We start from the raw sequence: 8726 nt of genomic DNA, 5'->3' as shown, positions 1-8726 counted from the left end.
CTTGGCTAGAGGTGAGGAACCTTTGCTTACTGAGAGCAAATGCAGAGAGGATTTGCAAGATAGGCCCAGTTTAGGAAGGATAGTGTTCAGCCCCCTTTTCTGGCTCTTCCCTTTATCCCAAAGTCTCCTGGGATGCTGGGAGAAATTTTCATGCTCCTCCACAGAGCCATTCCTTTGCAACTCTCCCTCATTAGCTTCTGCTTCATTGTCTTTGTGATTCAAACGTATTTATTTCAATGACAAGTCTGCTCACCATTTCATTGCCACATCATTTTGTCACAATTAGGAACTAGGGGCTACTACCTGTCAAGCTGCAGACAAGGTTTACGTAGAGGTGAATTGCTGAGACTGGAAGGCTAAAACTCTCTCTTCACTACAGCTTGTCAGGCAGGCATTAACACACCAGTCACCAAAAGATGAGAATTTCTTGCCTGTGTTATGGGGCTGGAAAGAAAGAAGCATTTAAGAACAGCAAATCAACCAGTACGTGTCTTGAGACAGATTTCACACACTCACAGCTAAAGAATAATCTGGACTGTCTTCACATTCCCACATTTTCTCTCCTTACGGTGCTGTTGAGTAGGCTCGTGGCTATGGCATAGCTATGAACAGATTCCCAAGACAGGGCTTTAAAGCCTTCTTAAACCCACTTTTCAAGCCTGCAGCTTCACCATGAAATTCAGTTATGTTAGTAAGCAGAGAGGATGAAGGTATGCATTTTTTGTCTGTAAATTCTACACTGGATAAATTCAATGCACCTAGTAAACTCTGGCCACATGTAAGCTGTGGCACATGGTTTCCTTCACGTCCTCTCTATCCCCATTCCCTGATCGGGCACAGACTTGGAGTGCACTACTGCTTGTCTCTCGTTCCTGTCCCCACTGGAACAGCAGAGAACAGGACCGGGTCTCTGATCTGAGCAATTAGGATGCCAGAACTGCTCAATCATCTTCTACGCACACTGGACAAGACCTCTGCAGCCTCATTTGTGGTAGTGTTTATACACTTACAGGAGCTAGCCTGTCCTTAGTGATTATAATCCTACACTGCACCACAGTTGGTGTAAAAAGGTCCTGTCCCCAATTCTGCCTCATCAACAGAGCAATTTCTTCTCACTTTGCTTCGAAGTGGGATCTGGTTTTCTGCAATACCTTAAAGGGACTGTTTCACTGCAGGGATTCTTATTACCATGGTTCAGTCTCTTCAGTGCTCACACAGCTGCATTTGAGCTGCTGAAGCTGCCAGTGCTGGGAGCGAGCCAAGGATACAAACCCTCGGACCCACTAGCCCCTGCCTTGGGAATCCAGATTTGCCTAGGACTTAGTAACACAACCTGTTTTCTACTGGCTCTAAAATGTTGCCTCTTGAACTGAGTTTCATGTCCTCCCATGCTTAATTTCATATGGGAAGTGAAATCACTGCTAAACATCCACTGAACTTTGTCAGCCATGCTGCTTCTGCACTTCTGCTCAAAAGCAATATTCAGTGCTCAGTTTCGAAAAATGTTCATTTTTTTGCTTAGGTTCTCTGCTCTTCCTAAACAACCAGGAGCTAGATGATTATTTACCTTTTTGTATTAGCAAAAGAAAAAAAATTACTGCAAATATTCTTTGTCAAGGAAGAGAAGACAAGACAGTCCTGATCTGTCCGCCTCTGGGGCACTCGCACAGTCCCAGCATGCAGGGGCAAGAAAGACAGTCTGACCCAGATTCAGAGGAGGGAGAAATGGAGCTCCCACAGGATTTGTAGCAGTAGCTTTTCTTAGGGACTGAGTCAACATAGCTGAAAAGCAAGGCAATGCAACCAGTATTGAGATGATGTTCCATTACAACCCAATGCCAAAGTTACTCAGCAAAGGACTTTTCCTAAGCAAGTTTTCAGTTATCTCAGTCACTCCTGCTTCCCCAGCCCTCTGCATGCATCACCCTCCACCCTTCTGGGCCACATTTCCAACCAGTAGCACTCACAATCACTTCACCTGAACTGGTAGTGCTGCCCTTAAATCAAAGGCAGCGCTGGGAACTTGCCTTTCCTGGCCTTTGGCCCTTTTCCAATTACAAGAGACATGTTAATGAGAAGACCTCACATCTAATCATCTACTCAAGGCACTTGCAAAATACCAGCCAGCACAGTAGCTGGATGTGAAAAACAGGAAACCAGCTAACGTCAGCTAAGACCAAGACTCTAATTTAAACAGCAGTAAAGAGTAGGGAGAACGAATGACCACCCAGGGCTAGTGCTTTAAGAGCCACAGCTGGACTCAGTTGTTACTCTGGTCCTTTGAGAAGCCTAATGTTTAGTGAAAAACCCAACCAAATGTGAGTACCAGCAGCCCCTACCAGTGGGTTATAAGAACAAATATCTGGCAGCAGGCAATAGAGAAGTCAGTGGGGTGTGCATGGGAGAAAGGTCAAGAGATTGTAGAAAGCTTTTCACTTTCAAGCTGAGTGATGGGAATGGTCAGTGACTGATGGGTACTAGCAGCTGGCATAGAAATTCACCGCAGGACAGTCCAGTTAGAGAGCGGGAACTCAGCGATTTTAATGTTGGACAGGTTTTCCCGATACTCTGAGAAGTAGGTGACATAAGGCACGTAAATCAAAGAAGCCTCTTGAAACTGAGACAGTCTGAGGGCCCTGAGGCCCTGAGATCAGAGCAGCTGAGACGACACTAGACATTCCTCAAAGTACAGGGACTCTGTTTATGCCAGCAGGGAAACCATTCCCTCCTCATTTGGAGTGAAGGAATGAACATCATTTTCAAGGAACCTATTTGGTTCCTATGAGTTTTACAGAAGCAGAAGATTTTCATTGCATAGTACAGAAGGGCACTATAAAGACTGTATGTATATCATGAAATATAAACTGTAAATCATGACTGCATGGTTACAAATCATGAAATCTTTAACTTCAAACTAACCTTTTAAAAATTTGGATTACATTTATTTTTCTTTTAAAAACAAACCTATCTAAAATTAAATGTGATGTCAGGACAATCTTTGCAAAACCGCTAATTTAATGTCCAACTAATAGAAAGATTTAAAGAGACAAAAGCAACGCTGCTTCGGTGAGATCTCTGTACATTTTAATGACCTAAAGATTTTTTGCTTATTAAAATGGTACCATATTGACCAAATATAAAACAATTTTTTAAATTTTCTGCCAGAAATTACGGTGTGGGGGAAAATGTATTCATCATGTGACTTTGGACTATATTCCAGGAAAAGATTTACAATGTGGCCTCTTTAAGAGCATTAGGCAGCTACATGATTTTGATAATCTGCTGGTTCACCAGTGATAATCAGTTATACCTTGTTCTTCAAATCAGCTAGTTTTAGCTAAAACACAAGTTTTGAAAAACTTGCCTCAACATAATTGTACTTAAAAGATAAGAATGCCTGTACTATTTCAGACCAAATGTCTAATATAATCCAATAACCTGTTTCTAACAGTCATCAGGGAAAAAAAAGATAAGGACAGGGCAAGTATATGGTGGTAATTCCTCAAAGAAAACATCCCACTTGCAGCAGAGTGTGACTTAGAGAATCTTGCAGATAGCCAGATATTGTAACTTTGTATTTAGTGGTCCTTGACAATTTTCTTCCATGGACTCATGAACCAAACAACACTTTGGAGTTCAGGGAAGGGAATACATAGTCAGTTGTTACAGTGACGGAAGAGAGAAATCTGCTTTGATTTTGGTGGCAGCAGAAAAGAAATGAAGCTCCAGCCAAGTAGAATGGGAACCACTGAGATATGGCCAAGGTACAGATGAATAACCAAGTCCAACATCTTAGTTCAGTCTTAGCATTCGCAAGTTCCTAACTCCTGCTCTTTGTTTAGCTACTGCATTGGGATACTTTGAAGATGAAGCCAACACAATTGTGAACTTTTCTTTTTAGCAGAAAACACTATATCCCATTATGGGCCCTACTCCAAACAGAAAGGACAGAAAAAGAGTGAGAATTCATATTTAGCATTTATAACCCTGTGCAACTCAGCTGCTCAACTTTTCTCTTGGGATAGAGGGCTTACGTAGCATCCCATCCCACAGAGCTGATGTCTTCAGCAATCCTTGATAACAAAAGCTACTCACACTGACACCTTTTCCTAATTCTAATATTTTATTCTTCTTTCCCTGACCTTTCTTTCCTTGTCCCAGCTACCTACCATACACTGTAACCAAGTTGCGCTGTGCTTGCTCCACCTTTGCTTACACAGCCCTTCTTGCTGCTATGCTACAGGGGAACTATCTTCCTGGTGTCCATCCCAAAAAAGTGAGCCTCCTAGGCTCCTTAAATGGCATCCTGAGGTGCTACTTCCAGACATCTGGCCAGTGCTCTCTTCCAGAGTTCCTTGGCACCAGCCACAGCTCAATGGCCGCTGTAGTTCTCTGCATACTACAAGGCAGGCACCCCCATTGCAAATATTAATTCCTTCTTGTTCACCTCCCTGTGCTTCAGTTTTCTCTATTTCCTGTCTCCTTCTCTGAGCCAAGTGCTGAGGGTGACAGCAAAGCGGGCAAGAAGAGCAACCTCACCAACAAGGGGTGCAGTCCCACAGTACCAAAGCAAGAAGAGTAGAACAGGTCCAGTAATGGTGACCAGGATCAGCCAAAAGTCCAGATCACCAGGCCATGGTGATGACGCAAGTTTGAGATCAAGCCAGGTAGTCAAATGAGCATCAGGATCAGAAAGGCACATGACCAGGCACAGGCATAGTTGCAACATACCTTAGGCAAGGACCAAAGGCAAGGGGCCAAGCTTGAATGCAGCTCCTGAATAAAAGAAGGCCCCATGGCTTCTCACAGATCTTTTTCACCCAGCATTTTTCCCAGCTGTCCAATCCAAAGTCACACAGCTGTGCTATGTCAGAGCTGGCCTTGAGCACAGGCAGCTAAACCTCTGCAGGGTGAAGAGAGAGCACTGAGGGGCCTGACAGCGGTGTCCAGTGCTGCATTCACTGAGCACTCAGACACCAGACACCTGCAAAAGACCTGCTTCTTTCAGTTCCTGTACTCCTGCCATTCGGCACCGCAGAGCAGAAGCCCCAGTATAACACAGTGACTGGTTCCCAATAGCTGGGGGAAGAAACTTGTGCAGATGCAGATTCTAGCACACATGCTCCAGGCAGGTATCCCAAGATCGATTTCTTACAGAGAAAGTACTAAGCTATACCCTCCAGTTTTTGAATTTAGCAAACTGTCTCTCTTGTATCACAGAGATTACTTGTTTACAAAGCAAACACTGTCAGTCCATTTAACTGGCTCTTTAACATGGTGAGAAATGTTCCCTGGCAGAAAGTTCCTGGGAAAGCCTCCAAGAGTTGAAATGGAGAGGCACTTTATGCAGAGAGGACAAACAAGGCTAGTCTCCCAGGACCCAAACCTCCCAACTGAATCATCCTTGGATGACGGTAGGAGTTTGGGGGGGTGTACTAACCACCCCCAACAGCCAATATAACAGTAATTTTTAATAGTGTCTTGCACGGTCAGGATGAAGAGGAAAATTTTCCCAACTTGTTCTTTAAGGGAAAATGGGTCAAGCCAGTAGTATCCATATCCATTTCTGGCCAGTCTCTTGCTGCTGCCCAGGGAACAGTTGGCAGCCACAGAAAGGGAGAGTAAGTGTACAGGATACTTTCTGCCACAGAGGAAAACAGCTTCAACAGCATCCTCTTTCCTGCTTTAGCATAAAGAATAATAACAGCTTTAGCATAAAGAAATGCAGCCTGGACAGGTCCTAGAGCCAGTCAGCTTTGTTTATGTAGGTCTGGATCTAGGTATCCTAACATCCAGGTAACTTGATATCACGGAGAGAGACAGCGGACCTGCAATACTAACAAGGCTCCTTGACTCTTCCACTCTAAGGCCATATATGTTGTTGCCTGTAACTTTGTCAAACTGAATCATTTAGACTGAAACTGCTCACTTTATGATGTGTCTTCACCAAGCAGAACATGGTCATAAAGATCATCACAAAGAGAGCAGCTTTTCCTAAGCATGGGAAAAAATACTTTAAAAAGCACCAGTCTCTAGAAGAACAATCATGTTTCACAGCTCTGCATAACCCTGTCCCTGCAAAGATCTACTCAAACCTGTTTCAGCTGAAACCCTCCCTGTAGCTTGCCCAAAGTCAGAAGACCAGCCCAGGGTGACAGGTGCCTAGTAGCTGCTGGCTGCCATGGGTTGGGCATGACTGAGAGGGACAGAGAGGAACCTGTCTTGCGCTCCCAGCAACAAGCATATGTTGCCCTCCAGTGGTCAACTTTGCTTTTTCCCTACAATAACTAAGTGGTATTCGAAAGGGACTATTGGCTGACTATCCCTCCACAGGTACAACTCCAAGCCCCAGACAGACTAGGCAAGGCTTTTAAGCTTTCTAATGGTACAAATATTTGCACATATCACACACTTAATTTGCATATCAGTGTTTGTCTCCAACAACTTAATCATTATTCAAGTATATCTGCTCCATTTTCTTTGACCATTTTGTTTCATTAATTTTGCATTGCTTTCATTAATTTCATTAATGCATTGGTTTCATTAATTTTAAGCTTCAGTTGCATGTTGCAGGCTGTGTTGAAAGTCATTTATCCTCCAGTTCTCTCAACAGAGCACTTGATCACTGACAACAGTGCTAACACTACCCCTAAGATCAGAAGCATGAGCCTTACCAAAAAAAAAAAAAAAAAAAAAGTCCTCATTTTCTTAGAATTTTGTCAAAGTTCTACCACCCAGTTTCAAGCTTTCCGTACCAAGGGCTGGTTGAAGATTAAAAAATATTTATGTACAGAGCATAAAAACATTATTTCCATAAGCCAACTTGGTGAAAACATACTATTTTGTAATTCTTAGAGCCAAACTATTTGTTCCATGTTCCAAAGGCCTCTAAATTATGCAGCAGTTTGTAGTTAAAATGCATCCCTGAAAAGACCAATCAAATCTGACCAGATTTCAGCTCATATTTGCTTAGAAACTACCAGCATACTGTGCTTAAGATCTTGCTGACAGGGAGAACGATCCAGTCCTTTGCAGTTTTTACACTACTGAGTGCAAACTCCAGATTTTTGTAAACCAACTCCACATAAAATGTGCAGAGCACAATCACAGCTTCCCCCCCCTCTAATTGCAGCGTTGTTTACACAGAGCCTAACAGGAATATCTAAATGCAGAACAGCTGTCCAGTACTGCACATTTCTTGGCACCTCTTATTTAAAATGAGTTATATTTTCTCAGCATGTTAAAAGACAACCTGACTGAAACAGTTCATAAGTGAAGCTTTAAAACAAATTTGGCAACTGAATTCACTGATTTGGACAAGACAGGGAACATGATCTGAAGGGAAAAATTTGAATAACCCACCATTTTCTGTAACTCACTTCAGTTCAGTGACTACATATAATTCCAATAGCGGGTGGAATGTACAGTTTAACTGCTTTATGGAAGTTCTGGCTATAGCTTTTTTCTTTTCCTTCTATTGATCTAAGTAAGAAAATGGCTCTATGTGAACCACTGTTAGATTTGCAATTACAATCATGAATTAATTCAAAATGCAGGACTTCAGCAGCAGTAAAACTGATTGTTTTTGTCCATTGAACTGCATGTAAATAAAGCTATTGTAGAGAAATGCAAAGAAGAACAATGAGATGCCTAAGTTAATAGCACTCATTTTCTAATAACAAAAACAAAGTTCTGCAAAATTCTTTCTTAAGGAGTTCTGGAAATATACTTGTATTATAACAAATCCTTGAACTCGCCACCTTAATAGTCAAACAAAATTTTTATTTTTAACCCTCTTCCTCTCCCCCCCTACAGACATTCACTGAATGATTTTCTTTTATTCCAGAGATGTGTTTTGTTCCAATCATTACTTGTTATGATTACATGTTAGCTAACAGTAGTTCCTAAGGAAAACAAACTCAGATTTTCCCTGTACCTGTGATACTTCAAAACTACATACTGAAGTGAAATGCAAGTAATACTGAAAACATCAACTCAACATTTCTCTGTCTTTTGAAATTTGAAAAATCTGAAAAAGGAACATTGTACATACAGATGTGAACATTGGTCTGCCACTTGTTTCTCGCTAATAATTTCACATACGAGTCACCTTACTAATAAATTTTACTCTGCCATTCTCAAAATCAGTCATTCTTGGGACTTTTCAAATAAGTACACTCAGTCTTCATAGTACAGATAAAAGCTCTAGAAAACAATACTTGGCTGAATGTGTATACCCCTGAAAAAGCTCTTATTTGCATATATGAGGGAACACACTACAGGAAAAATGTAGCCTCACCTTTTATTACAGAGGGGTAACATGCCAAATTATGACTAAAATATCTAGATAACATCTTTGAAGATTTTTCCAGCATACAGTTAAGAAACTTTCTTCATAAGCACACCTAAATGTCCAGTGACTTGACATAATTATTTACCTTCTTTCTTGTGATGTGATGTTCTTATGTGCCACTACTCAAATGGTTATAAACACTGTGAATAACACAACAGTTAAAGACCTGGAATGCAATTTCATGAAGTGTGTTAAAGCAGCCCTGAAATAAATAGCCTGTATTCAGTACCACAAAAAACTTCACTTCTTCAGTTTACCATTGAAAACCAATATGGAATTAGAAGCAGGAAATACAGGTACTATAAATCATATTTACACTTCATACTTGTCATTATTTAATATGTATGAATTACTGAAGCCTACTATAATTCTC

This window comes from Dromaius novaehollandiae, chromosome 2, assembly GCF_036370855.1.
Source record: "Dromaius novaehollandiae isolate bDroNov1 chromosome 2, bDroNov1.hap1, whole genome shotgun sequence".
Lineage (NCBI taxonomy): Eukaryota > Metazoa > Chordata > Aves > Casuariiformes > Dromaiidae > Dromaius > Dromaius novaehollandiae.
The sequence above is the reverse complement of the archived record's forward strand: the minus strand, read 5'-3'. Positions refer to the sequence as shown.